General features: G+C 40.9%; 1 protein-coding gene across 4 annotated transcripts in view; it reads right to left on the bottom strand.

Annotated features, from left to right (window-relative positions):
- tnca (tenascin Ca) overlaps positions 1 to 10,086 on the bottom strand; it is a 57,386-nt gene extending 47,300 nt beyond the window's left edge. For all 4 annotated transcript variants that reach the window (XM_026173187.1, XM_026173188.1, XM_026173189.1 and 1 more), the window contains exon 1: positions 9,789 to 10,086. The gene's annotated coding sequence lies outside the window, so the exon portion shown is untranslated. The remainder of the gene's footprint in view (positions 1 to 9,788) is intronic.
- Positions 10,087 to 21,343: the final 11,257 nt, after the last annotated feature.

Genomic DNA, 21,343 nt, shown 5'->3' with positions numbered 1-21,343 from the left:
AACATTTGCACAGCATTATTGTCATATTAACAGCAAAGCCTGCCAACTCCAGAAGACAGTGGAAATGTGATTTTTCTTTCCATTAATAAATCTTCTTCGGATTTGAGAACAAGCAATACACATTGTCCCAAAACATCAGCCAAAGTCCCAGATGACAAATATCATCCAGAATGAAGCTGTAAATGTGTGAACTCTGATATCATGTTACGCACTTATGCCAAGACTGTTGGCATAATCTATTGGTGTTTATGTTAGTTACTAAACTGTAATCCTCTCCAGAGTGTCGATGACATTCATGCCAGCTGCAGTGCTAAGACTCTGTTTTCTGTTTAAAATACTTGTTTGGCACAGCGGAGCTTCCAACTTTTAAACAACCTACTGGACCAAAGTAATGTCCGCTTGCCCCCCCTTATCACAGCCTTTATTTATCTTTGAGTTGGAGGAGGTAAATTAATTTGAAAAGCTTATCAGGACAAGCTGTGCAGATGTTTTCTTTAACACTTACCTTTTCCTAATTTGTCTAAAGCTCATACTTTCCGAAACTATTTTTCTACCACTGCTTTAAAATACATACAAGTGAACTACAGCCAGCTGCTCCTGAATTCACAGGGGTTTTCCACAGTGCGTAGTTCCGCATGTTTGACATATCACTTTTTTTTTTAACGTTGGATGCAACCGAATTCCTAATGCAACCCCAAAGACATTTGTGTGTAAAATCAGATATTCACTTTATCTTAAAGAGAACAGAAGCATGGAGACTCCACAGGCCATGCCAAAAAATGTTCAGATAGGATGCTTAGACACAACGTTTGCGATTTCTTATTCATACAATATTATATCTACAAAAAAAAAAAATACAGATGCAGTAACTTGTGTAAGGCAAAGAGAAACTTTCAAGGCAAAAAAAGTGAAAGTGAAGCTTTCAGTCACTTGATGACGACTCCCTCTTCATCATAAGCTGTATATTTAGAATATGAAGAATTAAGAAAGAATTGTTTAGCTAAAGTTTCTAAGGATTCTGAACTAAGACACTTAATGTGTTTATTAAAATTTGAAATATTAATTACTGTCATTGTATTTTTGTGGGGAAAGGTAACAAACAAAACCACCTAGGTAACCACCTAAGTTTTTTAGATATATATGGTGTAGACTGAGACAAAACGGGGGAGAAAGAGGAAGCCATGCAGCAAAGGGCCACGGGTCAGACTCAAAGACTGGTCGCCTGCTCATCAAACTTGCCTTTTTTTCCTCCCTGCTTTAGGTCTTTGCTGATCAAGAGTGCTGATCAAGCAACACCACAAATTCAAACCAAATATTTTGAAAAATGAAACCAATATGAAGTGGCAGCAACTGCAGTTCCTCTAATAGCCACTTAAAGTTGGCTCCAAAACCATGGACAGTGTAAAAGATGGATGTAGCTATCATGACATCACCCACTGGTTTACAAAGTCCCTTTTTGCCTGCAGAAAATAGTGGTTGGGGATATTGCTGTGAAGCTTCTTGCTCAACAGTTTGTGACTGACCAGTCATTATCCAAAGAGCATAGATAATCCTCCATAGCATGACCAAGATTTGCAACCAGGTATCACCATATGATCTTCAGATAGAATTCAGGTTTAAGACACTTCCACATTGGCTTCATTTTTCTGACCTGGAAGATATAAGCACGTGTTATATGCTGTATGTGCTCCACATACAAGTCACATCCGTAGCCTGTCATGGTATAATGTCCAAATCTGCAGAATTAAGGAGAATGTCCACACTTGAGAGACAGGTGGCTCCCATTTCAGCTTCAGTGTTCATTGCACAAAAAAAATCCTAAATAAATGATCCAGTAGTCTTTTTAGACTGTTTTAGCTCATATTTGAAACATAAAAACAACCACAAACAGATGGGTGATATCAAACTGGTTATGTCTATCTGAAATAATGATCTAAGGTATCAGGGAGCGATCAATGTCTTAGTGAAAAATGAAAATTATAGTGCTTTTGATACCTAAAAGGAAATATAGTTCCCCTTCTTTCTAATGTCTCCACAGAAAAAAACTGGAATCACATTTGCCTAAAAAAAATTGCTCAACACATATTTGTCAAGTTTGAACAAAGGACGTTCAAATTTAAATCTTATAATGCTTAATTTCAGTCACTTATTAATGACCTGTAGAGTTAATATTATAGTTCAGAAGAAGCTATGGGCCTATTGTGTATAGAAGTTACAGCACACAGCTGAAAACAGGCCTGGATGAGTTATAGCACTGGTAGTCTCTTCTGAACCAGCAGGGCCTCCTTGGTTTGCAGGCCTGCCTCATTCCTTTTAGCTGACATCTCCCCACTGTGGGAGATGGCTGGTCTTCACAGAGGCTATTCAGTCTGGCCTTAGTTAGCAGCTACTCAGCTCTTTTATGCACACAGCTGCAGGAACTCTGCGGTCTCCGCTTGGACAGGGACATACGGAAAATGTGTGGGAGCACGAATTTGATTGTTCTCACTCCCGTGACGTCTTCTACAGCTCAGGCTGCAGTTGTTACAATTCTTTAAATTGTTATTATTATATGAGAAGTAGTCTAATAAAAATTAATGAGCTAAGTCTACGAGAAATTTTCTAAACTTTGAAAATGCTTCAATATGAAGATTAATGACACCAAATATGATTCTAGCAGGGACATATAAACAGTAACTAAATCTTCTAACCCTGGATATGATTTAAGATCCTTTGTTCAAACAATAAATTTACCCGGTCAGGATAAAATACTGGAGCACTAACATGACAGCCACCCCACAGTCAGTCAGCCTGTTGTTATAATGATGTGCTGATGAGCCAGCTAGCCATCACTTGCTGTCAGCAGTGGCTCTGCTGTACAGATGCCTTAAAGTATACAGCCAGGTTAAAGTAAATACATCATGTAGATACAGTGGGCTACATTTCAAACTTGCTCTCACGCCATATTGAGGCAGCACAGCACCCCATTTGTCTCTGCATTGGACAGGAAGGACCGATATGTCTGGGCATAACCCTTACAGGATCATTTTATGCCTGGTAAACAGCATGAAGGTCAACATAAAGGAGATATTCTGTTAGCTTAGAAAATAAAAATCATGCCTGTTGTTGAGTCATGTTGTAGTTTCTTTCAGACCGCACTTTGCTGTTTTGTATAATACTGTGGGTACAGATTGTTTTAAGGGTTTATGACTCTTTAAGTCTTTTTACTGTGTCCAGGAGGCAGTCTCCAACATGTTCTGTATATTTCCAGCTGTAAGCTGTTAGCCTTCATCCTTTTCATTTATGTGCTAGTTTGTTATGAAGTGTGATGTTGTCCTGCAGGGTTGACAAAGTACCCACAAAACACCCATTACACTGATCCCACTCACTGTGGTTGCAGTTGGAGATCCTACCTATGTAAATTTATGAAGAAAACCCCCCCAAAACAAACAAAACTGGTGATTACGAATACATTTTAGGAGGTATTTGTGCTAAACACAGGTAAGAAGTAGGAGGCACCACTTTGTGCAACATTTACAAATCAATTATTTATTAAGTCTGATTTTTAAGGAGGCAGATCACTGATGCCGTGTCAGCACAGTTTGAGAGACACAAAATAGCATTGTTGAACCTGCCTTTGATTTCCAAATAGCTATTAGATGAAAACTTGTCATATCTCTGTATGGTGTGCAGGGTGCCTGCAGATCACACAGAAAGGATTCCAGTAAAGACCTAAGACAGGAAACAGATAAGACATGCAACTGGCCCTTCGGTTGATTCATCTACTGTTTGCCGAGGCCTCAACAGAAAAGGTCTCAGTGGAAAGGTGGCTGTCAAGAAGCCCTTAATGAGGAAGTGTAACAGAGATAAAAGGCAGAGGTACGCCAAGTTACACAGGAACTGGACTGAAAAGCATTTCAGTCTTATGAAGTGATGAATATAAATTTGAAATATTTTGTTCAGAATCAGCATCAGTATGTACGGAAGAGGTCAGGAGAGAGGCAACATGGAGAGTCTACAGCCGTCTATAACATACAGTGAAGGCTGTGCTGTGGTTTGGAGCTGCATATCAACCAGTGACGTTGGGGATTTTCTCCAAATTGATGGAATTATGAACACAGGTTTTGATTCACCATGCAATAAATCTTTCAGATTGGCAATGGTTTCAAACTGATCTCAGTTTGTGCAGTAGAAGCATTACTGAAGCAGTGTGGGATCGTGTTGACAGCGAAGGGAACAAAAGGAGCCAATATCCCAAAAAAGAGCTTTGAATGTTCTTCATGATAATCAAGGTAAAAGTAATACAAGTAATAAATACTTTCCCAATCAGTGTTTGGTGGTAAATCTCACAGGTACGTGCATCATTGTCTAATTATAAAAAGGAAAAAAAATGTCAGCTGTCAATCCAAACAGGCCCAGAAGTGATGAAATAGCTACCAGAGGCAGAATCACTGAAGGTATCATAGTCATTAGTTTATAAATGTACACATGCCCCACTGACACCCACCCAGGAAAGATAAAAAACCCTGAAAATCTTTAGACTTGACTGACCAAAGCTGATTATCTGGCAGGGCCACTTATCCAGGGCAGACTAGCAGCCTAAGCAAAGAAGGAGATCCAAATGCTAACCTCTACTCTGAGTCTCTCGAATGACTCAACTCCTCGTTTCCACCATATCCCCAGCTGGCCAATTAGATCCTTTAAGTATAATTTCTATTTTTCTACACAAGGTATGTCTGACTAAATAAATCAAAGGTACTGCAGGAAGCAACTTCAGCACAGTAGTTCCTTGAAAAGTTATTTACTTTTTGGCTCTTGATTCTATTTGTATAAAGTGTTGCCAGAAATGCTGCATGAGCTCCTGCACAAGGACAACTTCATGCAGCTGCTGCACGTGCAGCTCCACGTGTTGTGTTTTCAGCAAACATTTGCAATCAAACTGAGGTCAAGAGGAAGGAGTATTTACACATCACACACAAATATTAAGCTCACAGTTCATAAACAATATTTTTCATCTGTCATAGTCACACTAAATATGGGACACGAGTCAAAAACACTTCAGTGTTATTGTTACAAACAGCTTAGAAGTGTCAGTTTGTTGATATTTTTCTCTTTTGCAGTAGAGATATTTCTAATGTGGAGCTGTTTCATTAGCATAGCGTATAAAACATAAGATACCGTCATCTCGTCCTGTTTCCAGTGGAAAGTCATCATTTCTGGGAAATACGAATTGAGATAAAGTCATTTAGTCTTAGAGTGATAATGACAGATAATAAAAGATATGCAACATTGTGGGAGGACTATCAGCACAAAGAGATTCCATGAAAAACATAATGAAATTAAAATTAATAGCTTTAAACTTTACAAGATACAGATGTAAAGATGTAAAGTAACTAAAACTGGAAACACTGAGAAAGCCTGCTTATAAAAATACAGATAAAATAACAAAATAATGAGTTTGCCAATGTGTTCTCCTCAGGTTGTTCCAGAGAGTAGGTGCTCTAACATAAAAGACCTGGGCATCCTTTCTCATCAGCTGGGATTGTGGGATGGCAAGCACATCCTTGGCTGAATACCTCATGTTATGACCTGGCACGTATGAGGAATATTTACAAGAGGGATAATCATAGTAATCGATAATTGTTTTGAAATGAGAGCGAGTATATATTTAAGGATGAAGGCCTTGAAGTTTCAGTTAATATATTTCTTAGTGACATATCAAGCACTACTTCCAGGAAAGCAGCAAGAAAGATGAGAAAGACTCAGCCATTATTCCTACCAAAAATAAAGTTTCTCTAATGTAAAGGCATGTGCTTAGTTAAAATTGCTACATATTAGTATTAGTATTTAGTATTTAGTATTTATTTATTTATTGTCATTGTCAAGAACAATGAAATTGCGTTTGGGGCTTCCATACAACCCAAAAAAAAGAAGAAAATAATAAATACCCCTTAAAACCCAAGTGTACATATTTAACCCAGTGTGACTCCAATGCAATAAGACAATCCTTAGCAATAATGTTCGTAGAAATTCAGACAAAGACCTGAGAAACATGACAAAATACAACAATGCAACCCATTCAATATTATTGTACTGTGAGATATGATATCAGATATGATAGTTATCTGTTTAAGAAAGAGGGGGGGGGGCAGGAGGGGGAAGAGAATAAAGATATGATGCACCAATGCAGACCAGTTCATTGCTATTAAGAAGTTGGATATGGTTATTGTCCGTGAGAGGGGGGCAGAGAGTTCAGGAGCCTCACAGCCTGTGGATACAGGCTGTTGGCCAGTCTGGATGTTCTGGCCTGTATAGACCTGTACCTTCTCCCTGAGGGCAGCAGATGGAAAAGGTGGCGCGCAGGGTGATGTTGGTCCCGCAGGATACTGTGCACCCTCCTCAGACAGCGAGTGGGGAAGATATCACTGATCTCTGGCAGACTTGTTCCAATAATTCTGCCAGCTTCTTTCACCACCCGCTGGAGTGCTTGCTGATCGGCCTTGGTGCAGCTGGGGAACCACACTAGACTGGCTTTGATAAAGCATGCTGAAATCCATCATCATAGACCAAGATGCTCCAGGAAGTCAGGAAGCCGTACACATGAACTAGCAAAAGACAAGGCTTTTGAGCTGTTTGAGAAGACTTCCACCCACATCAGGTCAGCGAGAGAGTCCTAAATCCTATACAAGACAAATTTCTGATGACACAGTTTCCCTCATCGAAAGCCCCACCGCAACCAACCAAAACAATCTGCTGTTACCACGACAACTGCACGATTTGCCTTCAGATGTGGGTGACAGTAGGAGTGGGAACATTTCCGTAGAGGTTACTCATACAGGAAGTTAATGTGGGACACATGGCAAACCCTGCATAGGTTTACACAGGCGCCCACTCTGACATGCTTTTTGGTCTTCGGTGTCTTTTTCCCCCTAAATGCCCAAACTCTCAATTCAGCCTCTCAAGATAAGAATTTGCCAACATGTCACCATTTTACATTTTTGTACACTGAAAGCAGTGAGTGACTCATAGGTCACTCAATGTTATTTTGTGAGTTAAATCATGCCATTAATCTGTCATGTCTGTCACATCCTGTTTCTTTCTTGGTCAACTTCTTTCTTTGTTTCTGTTTTGTCTGCTCCTTTGCCTGCATCAACTTCTCATTGCCCTTGTTATTGTGCCCTGTCTTATTTTGGTAATTGGCTTTCCTCACACAGCCTTTGTTGTTTTACTTCCTGTCCGTGCCTGTTTTTCTGCTCCTTATGATCGACTGCTCCGAACTGATTGTTTTCACCCATATTCATTAGTTCCACCTGTTCACAATTAGTTCCCTGTGTATTTATAGCTCTTTTTTATTTTTTATGAATTGTTAAGACTGTCTGGGTTCTCCTTCACTCCTGTCTTGATTTGAATCACTCCTCTGGTCTCCTGGGTTGTAAACTGTGTTAGCAACCAATGGCTTCCTTGCCAGTTTTATTCCTGCCTTCTCTTGTCTGCATTTGGGTCCTCTTTTTGAATAAAACATAATGCTTAAAGAGAAGATGGTGCCTTGAGCTATAATTATGCTGAAAACTAGTCTAAAAATGTTACTTTAAGGCTGGACTATTTTTATTCCTCTTGTTTTAAAAACTCCCTGGAAAAGCTTTCACTTGATCCAAAATGCTACAGTGAGAGTACAAATGGGGTTGTTACGGCTGTGGCCATAAGAACACTGTGTGGGCTGTTTTGTTCTGTGTCTCTTTACTGTGTTTAAGACTCTTTACAGGTCCCTCCCCTAATGAAGAGTAGTGAGCAGCTGATTGGACCATGGAACAGGTGACCACATTCAAAAAGCTGCTCTGACAGCTCCCGGGAGAGAGAGAGAGAGAGAGTGGGGCGAGCGAGCAAGCAAGCAGGCAGGCAGGCAGGCAGGCAGGCAGCTTGACAGCCGACGCGGTCCTGACCCTGGTTTTCCCAGCCTATACTTTTACTGTGTATTTGTGTGAGCGTGATCTGTGAGAGCTGCTCTTGGTGCATTAACTTAGTGCTTAGGCAGTCTTAGGCTGAAGCGGAAGGGGTGAGCCACCTTTTTCTTTGGAACAGTTTTCTCCTGTTTTCCGGGTTAGGGAGCGAGGGTTAGTATTGTCATTTGTTTGTTCTGTTTCTTTCTTAGGGTTTAGTTAGTTTTCTCTGGTGGGACTTAGTTGGTTTTGTTTATTATTTTGGCCTGGGTTCACCCTGGAGCTATGCTTCATTACCTTAAATAAAATCACCTTTTTTTACTCACAACTGGTTTTGGATGTCTGGCTTGGGAACCAGGGCGGGGATTTGTCTCTCTCTTCTCCAACCTTATGTGCGTCTCTACACGCCTAGACTAGGGGCGTAACAGGGGTCTACAAACAGAGATTTATGGCTTCTCTTTACTTGCTCCCTGTGAATTGAATTTAAAATCCTTACAGTGTACAACATCCTGAATGATCAGGTGCCATCATATCTTGAGGGCCTCATACCAGAGCAAAGACTGATGTTCAAGTCTCTCCAACTGCAGGTTTACTTTTTTTTTGAGTTTCTAAAAGTAGAATGGGAGGCAGACCCGTCTATCAGGCCTATCTGATCAGGTGACTCTGGCCCATCCCTTAGTTATGCTAATATATGCTTTGACTTTTGGGGGGATAGAAATGGTGTCTGTTTTCTGAATCTAAACTGGGTTCTGGTTCCACAGAAGCGAGGCCTCCAAATTCAAGGCTATCTTTCCCACTCTACCTTTAAATACCCTAGGAATCACAAATAAACCAGCACTCTGAGAGCAAAGTGCTCTGATGGGGCGATATGGTACTATAAGGTTTTTAAGTTATGAAGCCAATATGAGAAAAAGAGCTCTCTCTTTCTAGTCCCTAAAGTACTCTGGCTGCAGCATCTTTGATCAACGGAAGGCTTTTCAGTGAGGTTTTAGGACAAAATCATGATAATTAACTACAATAATCCATTCCAGAAGTAGTGAATGCATAAGACAAAGCATTTATTAACATAATCAAAATACTGTTATGAAACAAAAAGCAGTGAAATCTATCTATTACTTTTAAAACTGGAATCTATCTTTAATTTTTGCCTACAAACCAGTCTGCATAAGAATCACCATGACAAACTGTCTGTTTTCTTTGTTGACGTTTGTCCCCTGGCGATATTAAAATTTGAAACCCTGACAGTTTTTCCAGGTTGTATCAAACATCAGTTTCTGTTCTGCCTCAAACTGCGCTCCACCTCACGGAGAACATGATTCAGAAACCATGGTGAGGAAATCACAAACATCTCAAATAGACCGATCGGGGAAAAGATGTTGCTTTCAACCAGCTGTTGAGATAAATCATGATCAGACAACTGCAATTCTCAGATACTCCAAAACAAAGCTGAGGGTTACGCAACATTTATGATTTTTTCTATAATACTAACCCTAAACGCACAAGTGTTTTTCAATGTTTCTAACAGCTACATGGATACTAAAAACCGTGTGTGTGTGTGTGTGTGTGTGTGTGTGTGAACGAAAAAAACTGCAGATAAGGAGCCACGGTATTTAATACTCAGTTAATGACATCACTCTAAAATATCATGCATATTATAGTGTCACTGGATATCAGATGTCCTTCAAATCAATCAGGCTGGCCATGAAGCTTTCATACTTTTACTAAAATTTAAAACACTATAGAAAGCGTTACAGCAGGGACAAGAAAAGTGTTTTCAGTTAGATGCTTTGTACATATGACACAGTATTGACCAAACTTATCCTAGATTTGTCTGAAATTCACTAAAATGAGTGGAAAAGTCTCAGTACTTACAACACACAATGTGTTGGCCACTTTGGCTCATGCAGCAGATGCAACTGAGTCCTCTGTGAGAAGCTTCCATCAATGAAGTGACTGCAGGGGGGGAAACAGCATGCAAGGCTGTAACACATGATCCAGTATAACAGGAGACACTTAATCCAGATCCAGTCTTCAGTGGAGTACTCCCCCTTTTGTCTTTGAAATCAAAGCAAAAAACAGCAAAATTGACATCAATAAATTGGGAATTTATCTTGAGCAAGAAACACTGGTAAAGTTTGTTGGTGCTCTCGGTGGCCAACAGTAGCTGATATGTACATGGGTCATCTGGCTCTCTGCAGGAGGTCTGTAAAGTAAAGAAGCCAAAATCAATACAGCTAATAAGCCATCAACTGAACAAAAGAGGTCAGTGCTCCCAGACAGAGAGAGATTAGAGCTGGCAGGCTGGTCTGGATACAGTGACATGAACGCCATTCATCTACATTTATTGGATTTACTGTAAAATCTTTTGTCTCCCTGACAAAAGGCAGAGATGACAGAGTTGACAGTTAAGATTTTATTAACCTGATTGCTTTTGCAGGTTTTTGAATCCCTCTCGATTTTACTGTTTTGCAAATATGGGTTACTTTATTTCTTTAAAAAAAAAAACTATTGCAACTGATTTTATTAGATCTGGTGTACTGTGTATGCTGCAAAATAAGAAGCAGTCTTGTTTGATGTCAAAATTAGGTTTGCATCACACACAGACATTATATTTGCAACATTACAAACACACATATTGCAACTATGACCTAAAAAGCTTCTTGTTGGGAGCCTTTTCATGCTATAAAAACAAGTGATTTATGAAATTCCAGACTTCTCTTTATTACTAAGTTACTGGGTTTTAACAGCCTTTTGGTTATACCTGTACTTCACTTTAATTTCATCCTGTTAAACAAATAAAAAGTTTTATTGGACAGATTTGATGTTTACCTTTAAACTTCACGGTGCCATTACAGTTTTTCTCGATTGGTTTGGCTCATTTCTTGAAACCGAGATGACATTCTCAAAATAACATGGACAAATCTCCAAACCACCTTGCAATTGTTCCCAACAGAATGGCATTTTTCATTGGTTTTATCAAATTGCAAATGCTTTAGTACATGTCTCAACTGACTCTGTGCTTCTTTTCAAATGATTATGTACAAGTAGCTACAGTTAGCACAATGAGCCCACATTTAGCACATTTTCCAAATAAATAGATCTTGGCGATCTAAACTGATTAGTTGATTTTTCAGTGAAATGGTTACTCACTCCAAAACATATCAGCATGGTTTCATTGTGTAAGTCATCATATGCACAATTGTCTGTTCAACTGTCAAAATTAGTCAAAGATATAATACCATGGAAGAATATCTTGGAAGTTATGACAGAACTTGACAATCAATCAGGTGAAATTAGAACTAACGAAGGAGCAGTTTCCCACATCTCAGATGACCAATCAAACAGGTTGTTTAGATACCTGACAGGTGTTGTCTGTGATTATGGCTGCTGCCAAATGTATATAGACAGAGCTTGGCCCGGGGCCAGTTTCATTTGCAGTGTGAACATGGAAGCACCTTGCCAAGTACAACAGCAACTTCCTACTCGAGGAAGAGGAGGAAGAAGAAGAGGAAGAGGAGGAGTGAGAATGCGTGGAGGAATAGGGGGAAGAGGCCGAGGAGCACGGAGGCACCATGATGTCCCAGATGAAATCCGGGCCACCCTTATTGACCACGTTATAAACCACCGCCTCACAATGGCAGAGGCAGGTCGCCGAGTGCAGCCTAATGTGCCTCGGCGACCTGCCATCATCCAAACCTTTCGCAGGGAAAACAGGTACAGAACTATGCTATTGAACTATTCAGTGTTGGTGTGTGTGTAGGCCTAGAGTACTGTAATATCTTCATGTGATGTCATATGATACTATAAAAATGACAAAGAAAAAAAATGGAGAAAATACTGTGAATAGTATTCCAGTCACTGTGCAGTGCATCACACTTTTAGTACCATAAAACAGCAGTACAATTACATTGGTAACTCATTTTGTAACAAATTTACAGTGTTGACCTTTGACTTGTATGTCTAGGATTGGACGACAGCCTCAATTGGGTGGCAGAAGAAAACTTCTAAATGAACAACAAGGACGAGAAATATGCAACATGGTCATTGCAAATAATGCCATCACACTGAGACAGATTCGTAATGCAATCCTGCTAGACAATGTAATGTTCCAAAATATAAACTCTATCAGCATCTCCACAATAGACCGGGTATTGAAGAAACATCAGATGACCATGAAACAGATTTACAGGGTACCATTTGAGAGAAACTCTGACAGAGAGCAGTGCGTCGATGGCCAGGGGGATGAGGATGGTGGCCAGGAAAGAGAGGGTGACAATGGCGACCACTGAAAATATTACTGTACTATAGTTCTGAAACTTTATTTACAGTATGGTAGGCTAGAGTTTGTTTTGGTTTTTTGTTTGTGTTTATAACTGTTCACATTTACAGAATCCTGTATATGTTTTCTTTTCACAGTATGTTCTCTAATGTTAAAATTTCTTTGTACGAATAAAAATGTTTACAGTTTCCTTGAGTATGAGTGGTTTATTGGAGGCTGATTTTAATGTAGAATCTTTTAGTTTTATTCATAGTGGTATTCTGTTGCTAGACCTGTGCCTCAGTGACAAAACGTCTAAGCATTTTGACTTGCAGTGCTTAAACAATGCCAAAGGTATAATGCATTTTGGGGGCATTGACTATTTATAAGAGAAGGATATTTAGTTTTGACACATGGATAAACTCTTTTGGGAGAGATATGAGCTTTTGCAGGCGATCCATGGTGTTGTGCTAAACCATCCAGGTTATTTTGACAAAAGCACTAAATGAATGCACATGTGCCAAGGCAATCGAGAAGGATCTGTGCTATTTTGACTGTACTGACCTTTTATATGGGAAAGGAATCTGCTTTTGAAGCATGGACGAAGAGTTTGGGGAAGGATATTTGATTTTGCTAGTGAGCTATAATGTTGGGCAGAACTGTAAGACTGTTTGGCCAAATGACCTTATGGTTTTGAGAATGTCATCTCGGTTTCAAGAAATGAGCCAAACCAAGCGAGAAAAACTGTAAAAGAACAGGTCTCCGATAATTACCATTGGTAATATAGAATGAACATTGACCTCACTGACTCGGTTTCTTTGCACTTTAACAAGCGTTTTTTTTTAAATCAGTGGTGGCAATACACTACATGATAAAGTATATCGAATGGATAATAAGAGAGTGGAAAAAGAACATTTTTGAAAATTTTCCAGTGTCTTATTAATCTAGGAATAAATGCATTGTGGTGTAAATATGGTAAATTAATCACATTTTAAAACATAACTAACTTACAGTATTTATACCACAGCTAGTCATGTTTAGAAACTAAGACCTTTTAATTAAAATATACAAAATAAATTGTAAGCATAATAAATTGTCAAATACAGGGCTGAGAATTTGCCCCTTGTATCCAGTGGGGATTGGAAACCACCCAATGACTAAATATGCTGCTAACAATAACAGCAACAGTAGTATCATGACACGATTCCAGGACACTCAATACAGTCAAAACAAAAGTTTTGGCAGTAGCACAGATTTTGTTTCATACTTTAACAGACTGGTGACCTGTCCACGGTGTACCATGCCTCTCGCCCTAAGACAGCTGGGATAGGCTCCAGTCCCCCCGCAAACCTGAATTGGATATGTGGAAGAGAATAGGTGGATGGATGGATGGAGGGACGGACGGATGGATGGACGGAGGGATGGATGGAAGGACGGAGGGACGGACGGAGGGACGGACGGACGGACGGACGGACGGATGGATGGATGGATGGATGGATGGATGGATGGACGGACGGATGGATGGATGGATGGATGGATGGACGGTCGGAGGGATGGATGGACGGACGGACGGATGGATGGACGGAGGGATGGATGGAAGGACGGAGGGACGGAGGGACGGATGGATGGATGGATGGATGGATGGATGGATGGATGGATCGACGGATGGATAGATGGATGGACGGACGGAGGGACGGAGGGATGGATGGACGGACGGATGGATGGATGGATGGACAGATGGATGGGTGTTGGATGGACGGACAGACGGATGGATGGATGGATCGATGGATGGATGGATGGATGGATGGATGGATGGATGGATGGATGGATGGATGGACGGACGGACAGATGGACGGATGGATGGGTGGGTGGGTGGACTTCAATTGACTTTTATTGGCAAATAAATCAAATTATGAAGAAATCTATTAGGACTAAGAAAACATCTTCCAACAATCGAGCAGCAATTTGGTGGACTCAAGGTGACAGTGATCATTTTGCTGATGCATAACTCAAGTGCACCTGACCTTCAGGACAAATAATGGCCGGAAATTCAGGAGTTTCTTCTAGAGAGATGGTTCCATCAGTTACAGCTAGTTGTCTAGATCCTGAAGCAACCCCAAACCATCACACTACCAACACCATGTTGTACTGTAGGTCTGATGTTCTTTTCATGAAATGCTGTTAGTTTATGCCAGATGTAGCAGAACTTTTATCTCATCAATCCACAGAATTTTTTCCCTTTGATGCCATTTTTGCCCAGTCTCTTTCTTTTTGTTTAATGATGAACGCTGATCTTAACTAAGGGAAGTGAGGCTTGCAGTTCTTTAGATGTTGCTCTGGTCCTTCTGTCACCTCCTGGATGAGTCGTCAATGCACTGTCGGAGTAACTTTGGTTGACTGTCCACTCCTGGGAATTTCACCACTATACCAGATTTCTCCATTTATGGATAATGGTTCTTACTGTGATTCACTGGAGTTCCAAAGCCTAAGAAATTACTGTGTAACCCTTTCCAGACTGTTAGATGTTGGTGATTTTGGTTACGTAGTGATATACTGTATGGATGTGCTGTAATATGTTGTCTTTGGAGATCTTTGAGCCTACATCACTTTCTCAAACAGGTTCTTTTTATATGATTTCTTGATTCAGCAGGTCTGGCAATAATCAGCAGTAATCATGGTTAGTGAAATTAATCTCAACTTAAAATGTGGTTAAATGTGATAGATTTGGATAGTTTTTATTATTTAAATGCAATCATTATTTAAAAACTGCATTGTTCGATTTACTCAGGTTAGCTTTGTCTAATATTAAAATTATTTTATCAAAAATGTGATTAAATATGCAAATAAAATACCTTTTATTTAACTTAAAACATGTAACTGATGTGTTCCTGATGTCCTGCGTTAAACATTTCTTCTTTTTTGTTTCTTAGTTGAGTCAAAGGTAAAGCTGGATGTTTAGACTGATTTCTGTTGGTCAGGACAAATAAAGGGCACTGGGAAGTACACTGTACCCTTTTAAAAACAAAAACTTGGGATAATGAACAGGTTCCAGGAGCAAACTAAGAATTTTCCTTTTTCTCTCTACTGTAAATGTGCTTCTCAGGGGTTATCTAAAGCAGATGAATAAATCTTTTTTTTAATGGGTTTCCTTTTTACATGAAATCCAAAGATGTTGAATTTTACCTCTGAGTGTAATGTTTGACTTCATATTCCTAAAAGGAACAATTGGTCCCTTTTTCAACTTTACTTCCATGCATTAGTCACAGGAATTGCAGTATATCCTGCTGTCATGCTTTCCAACAGCCTCTATCATGGAAGCAACAATGGGAGGGCCAAGGATTGATGCAAAAACTCATCGATTATTCTTATGGTCCCCCCATAGACCTGCCACTTTCTGTCTCTCTCTCTTCCTGTCTCTCCTACATGTGAGTGTATGCTGCCTTTGTGTTTACTCGCCCACCTGATCTCTATCTGCTCATCACCTACCTGCGGTGTAACAGGACCAGCTCTCCACCACGTCCTTCCATCACTCTTCATGGTGGCGTCGTTCAGCTCACTTAGTGATAACAGTTTTCCAGTTGTTTCCAAGTTACCAGGTGCACTCTTGTACTTCAGATTCCTACAACCTCTTAAGTTTAGTCCACAGTTCGTAGTGCACATAAACACTTTAAACTGACTTCCTGTGTTTCGTCTTGCTTCAGAGTCTGCCAGTCCTAACACAGAGCAGGGAGGACATTCTAACAGAATTGTTTCCAGTACTTTTATATCAATGCATCACAAAAATGTACCTCTTTGCCACATTTAAGAAATTTCGATCAGTAGAGCTATTAGGGGGAACACGTAACAAACTTGAGTTTTGTTTAAATGCTTGACTGTTTAAATACACACTGTACATGTCCACTTGGATAGAAACTGGCTTCCAAGTTTGGAGTTTTCAGCCCGAGGTCTTGATCACTTTTGTCAGCCCTGCAGGCCAGCGGTCAAAGTTCTCGATGTTTGAAGTAGAACATTTTGAACAGTTTAACATGACAGTGGAGCTTGCTTTCCTGCTTACTGCAGAAATATATTGTACAAGATACATGGTAAAGTCTGATTTAGACTTCTGCAGGGAATATTCTCGAGCCTACAATGTAAGTGGCTGATGTCATTACCATCGTTGTGGTTCCATCTGTTAAAAACAAGTAAAACAAGTGTGTTTCTGTGTGTGTGTTTCAACTTCTATATACACTCCATCAAGTCCAAGTCATGTTGCTTGTATTATTATGATTCTCTCACTGATAGATTCAAAGACTAGGGTGGAAAAAGTAGCTGGAAATCAACACGAGGCATAGAAAATACTGAACTGGACAGTCACAATAGCTGCATCGGCCCAATGTCACCAAAATTTCTAATGAGCTGCACGTCAGGTTGTGCTGTTTTTGGTTTTCTGTTTTCGTTTTGGGTGAAAACAGAACAGAGGTATCGGAGGTACCATTTGTTTTCCAGACACTGTAAAGATAATAGCGCTGTTCATCTGAATTAAACTGACAGCATTTTTATGATTAGGACATAGCACATACTTGTGGTCTTTTTTTAGGACAAGTCACTTAGTTGTCACACTTCTTCCATAATTGAAGACCTATAACGATTATATTATCCCTAAAGGAGGACTTCGCTCTCAGATCGCAGGCTTACTGGTTCCTCTGGTTTCCAGTAGAATAGAAGGCAAGTCCTTTGGTTATCAGGCCCGTCTACTGTGGAACCAGCATCTGTAAGTTATGCTGCTATAGGCTCAGTTACGTGAAAATAAAGCACAAGAAGTCTCTTCTGGAAGACTACCCATAATGCACTGAACACTTCCTGTGCTTTTCTGTGCCATTATTGCATGTCATTAGTTTTTTTTTTTTTCTATTCTGTCCTGCATTTCTCTTTTTTGTCCTGTTTGTTGTCCTTTTCTCTTTTCTTTTTACCATCACCCCCACACATGTCGCGTCATATGCCTCATCTCCCTGAGCATCCGTAGAGGTCACTTCCTGTTAAAAGGGAGCTCCTCCTCCCCACAGTCACCAAGTGCTCGCTCATACCAGATGGTCTGACTGTTGTCTGAGTTCTCTTCCTTACAATATAAGCATTTTGGGACAACCGTTGTGATGTTTTGGTATTGAAATAAAATTGAATTGAATTGAACGAAAAATGGGAAAACAAGGAGGAAGGTTTGGCAAAAGTGGTGGACAAATTAAATGCGCAAGAGTGACATTCTTAATATGTGGTGCAAAGAAACGCTGCTGCAGATATTTGCTGGCAGTCTAGTAAGTATGATTAGTGTTGGATAGCAAATAGTTTGCCCATTGTAACTGGGTTTTATTCATTGACAAAGCAGCATGGTACATTAGCTTTCTCAGCAGTGTGAGTTCACCATGACCACACGCCGGGATTCTCCCTGCCTGAGAGAAAAATCATGGAAATGCATAAACAGTTTGTGTTGAGCCAGCTGCCTTTTAACTGATGTTGCCATAAGCTAATCTTGGGAACAACTGGAAACTTTGAATGCTCCATTTGAGATGATGTCCATTGTTAGGTCGTTCCACAAAATAACTTTTAAGCCAGTAAGTTCCCTTGTCTTGTAATATTCAGACAATGATCTGTAGTCAACAGCCCTCAATTCACTCAATTCATCAAAAATCCCCAATGGCTAATGTTTCTATTTTTTGAGGTTGTTTCCATGAAAAACCCTCTGACAAAGCATCATTTGTTTCTAAAAGTTGCAGACAACAGTGCTTTTACTGTGTATTTTTAAATAAGCTGTAAACGGTCTAACCATAGAAGAGCATCCTACTTGGCACCAATCAGATGTTTGACACCGCGCTGAACTATGGTTTATAATGTTTGCAGCAACACCAGGCCTTTACTTTCAGAAGGAATCAACTAGACCAGGTAAAAGGTTGAGCAGGTTTTTAAGAGGAAAACAAGGCTGCCAACAATCTTCTGATAATGATCTGATTATACAGGCAGGATTATACTTGTGCAGAAAGCTGAAACAAAACTAACGCAAATGCAAAAGCATGACGTTCTTCTCAGAAGCTTTCTCTTTATTTGGGGATTTTTGTATAAAAGCATGACTTTGGCAGTAATGTTATTGACATGTCTGCTCATACATATATAGACCCGGGATGTATGATGGAGTCACTGTAGATTAACCTGTTGGCAAGGTGTTTCACAAACTAAATCGCATCTTGCTGCAAAGACATCATTTGACTGCTCCACCATCTGTTCAGTTGTGATGCTGCTCTGCTACATTTGCAGCAGACAGTGCTGACAGGATTGGAAAACAATGGGTCAGAGATCCTTTGCTCGAAAAACTGCATTTCACATTTGAGAATCATTTTCCTGCATAAATACGTACATGTTGTGCTATTGCTGCAAAATGGAGAAAATTCAATTCAATTTTATTTTATTTATGTAGCACCAAATCACAACAACACTCACCTCAAGGTGCTTTATATTGTAAGGTAGATGTTACGGGTCCCAGATGTGAAGACCACAATAACAAAAAGAATACAAATCTGTAAAAATAAAGGTAGAGTCTCAGAGAAAGAATCACAGGAGCACTCGTGTCTTTTCCCAAATTGCATCTGAGAGGACAGGAAGTTGGTCCACTCTAGGCAACCGCGGGCGAACGACTACAGTGTCAACAGTTCCGCTTATTATTTCTCACTTTTACTCTCCTCAATTGTTATGGACTACACGTAATGAATGTAAAATAATAATTGTCTTAATTGCTGACATATGTTTTTCTTAAAAATAATACAATTTACCAAAATGTGGTAGCACATTTGTGTTCACCACACGCTCCCCAACAGCAAAAGTGGCTCCTGACACTTAACTTGAATTAAAAAAAAACCTTTAAACTAACAAAGTCTCTTTACAGAAGTCCCTGGAATATTCCTCTTGCCCAGGTGTCCTTAGACTTCAGGCATTCTTCTTCCTGAGATTTCTGTTCGATTCAATAGCAAGGAACAACATATGAAACAGGTAAGTAAGGGCTAAGGGTGAGGGGAGAGGGGTAGGGGGGTTGGGAGTAGAGAAGAGGGTAGTAGAGGGAAGGATATGGCGAAGGCTGGACGTTGATGGTGTTCACCGCAGGATGAGCCTGATAGGCTGGTTGACCCAAGGATGGGTAGGTGAAGAATGTGGTGGGACGTCTCTGCCTGCTGGACTGCCTAAGATGAGATGGTGGCTCTGGATGGATGTCATCCCCTGGCTCCACCCTGGGTTCCGGCTCTGGGTCAGGAACCTCTACTGGATCAGGACTGGACTCAGTGACGTCAACTTCTTCTTGAACCTGAGGCATCTCCTGATCGTCACTTAGCTGAGGTAGGTCTGGGTCTCTTAACACAATTAGATCCTCTTCCGGAACCATGGCACTTTTTTTTCTAGGTTGGACACGAGCCCTTAAGACTTGTCCTAGTTCACTTGGACCGGAGCTCCGTTGCGCTCCACTTGGAACTGGTGTGACTGGAGAATGGCCCCCTCGAGGGTATCTGGGTACACCAAGCCAGTACAATGGTTCACCCTCTTCCGAGTCAGTTGTGTCAGGGTTCGGCTTTGGTGTCATTGGTCTTCCGGTGGACTTCTTGTTTCTCTTGTGTGGTCTTGTAGCCTGACTTTGGATAATGTCCACTGGCAAGTCATTTACTTGTAACAACAAGTTCCTGTGCAAGGTGCGAACAGGACAGCCTCCCGCCTCTGGACTCACTTTGTAGACGGGGTTGTCGCCCACTTGCTCCCTCACAATGTAGACCGTTTGCTCCCAGTAGGGTCTCAGTTTGCCAGGGCCCCCCCTTTCACTCAGGTTTCGTACCAGTACTCGGTCTCCTGCCTGTAGCATTACTCCTTTGCATCTTTTGTCATAGTTTGCTTTGCCTTTGGAACTTGACTGTTGACTGTTTGCATTTGCAATGCGGTATGCTTCTGTCATCTTCCCTTTCCATCTTTCTGCATACCCATGTGGTGTCTCAGTGTTGTTTTCTGCCATGAGACCAAAGAGAAGGTCTACTGGAAGACGAGGGTGTCGACCATACAAGAGGTAGTACGGAGAGAAGCCAGTCGATTCATGCTTGGTACAATTGTAAGCATGGATAACATGGGGTAGATGTTCCTTCCAATTTTGTTTCTCCTTTTCTCCCAGTGTACGCAGCATCTGTAACAGGGTGCGATTCAGTCTTTCAGTAGGGTTGCATTGGGGATGGTAGGGGGATGTCCTTGAGTGACCAACGCCTGCGAGTTCTCTTAGGGACTTGAATAACTTATTCTCGAACTCGCGACCCTGGTCGTGGTGGAGCTTGGAGGGGTAGCCGAATTTGGGAATGTAGTCATTGAAGAGGCGGTCTGCCGCGGTCTTTGCGGCCTTATTCTTGGTGGGATACGCTTGTGCGAACCTGGTAAAATGGTCTACAACAACCAGTATATATTCAAACCCACCTTTACAAGACTCTAAGTGCAGGAAGTCAATGCAAACAAGCTCAAGAGGGGAGCTGGATGTTATGCTACCCATGGGTGCTCTCTCGTGTGTCGTTGGCTTCTTCTGCTTGATGCACTGACACTTCCTTGTGACGTACTCTTCAATTTCTCTCTTCATGAAAGGCCAATAGAACCGCTCTCGAGCCAGGTTCAAGACTTTCTCCACGCCGACATGGCCCATGTTGTTGTGGAGGTGTGTGAGAGCTACCTGTCTGTAGAGAGTAGGTAGGACCAGCTGCTTGCGTCCTGTAGTCTTTCTATAGAGAAGGTCATTCTCCATGTGCAGCCGACTCCACTCTCTCAACAGTCTCTTTGTGTTAGTGTCAGCCTTGTCATCTTCTGTTGGTCTTATGTCCTTCTCTACCATGTCAATGACTTTTCCGATTGCTGGATCTGCTCTCTGCGATTGTACAAGTTGGTCATGACTGATTGACTGTAGAGGTTCTTTGAGGGGTAGGTTTGGTGCGGTGAGGTTAAGGGCTGCAATCCATGCTACGTCTCCTTGCTTCGCTCTTCTGCTCCCTTCCCAAACCGCACATACGGCTTCCTCCGACAGTTCCTCTGAGCACTCTCCCATGAACCTCTCAATGTCAAGTGGGCAACGTGACAGCACATCTGCATCAATGTTTACTTTTCCCGGCCGGTATTTGATGTCGAAGTGGAAATCTGC

The sequence above is a fragment of the Astatotilapia calliptera genome, chromosome 7, assembly GCF_900246225.1.
Source record: "Astatotilapia calliptera chromosome 7, fAstCal1.2, whole genome shotgun sequence".
In the NCBI taxonomy this organism is placed as follows: domain Eukaryota; kingdom Metazoa; phylum Chordata; class Actinopteri; order Cichliformes; family Cichlidae; genus Astatotilapia; species Astatotilapia calliptera.
Note: the sequence above shows the minus strand (reverse complement) of the source record. Positions and strands in the feature narration are given on the sequence as shown.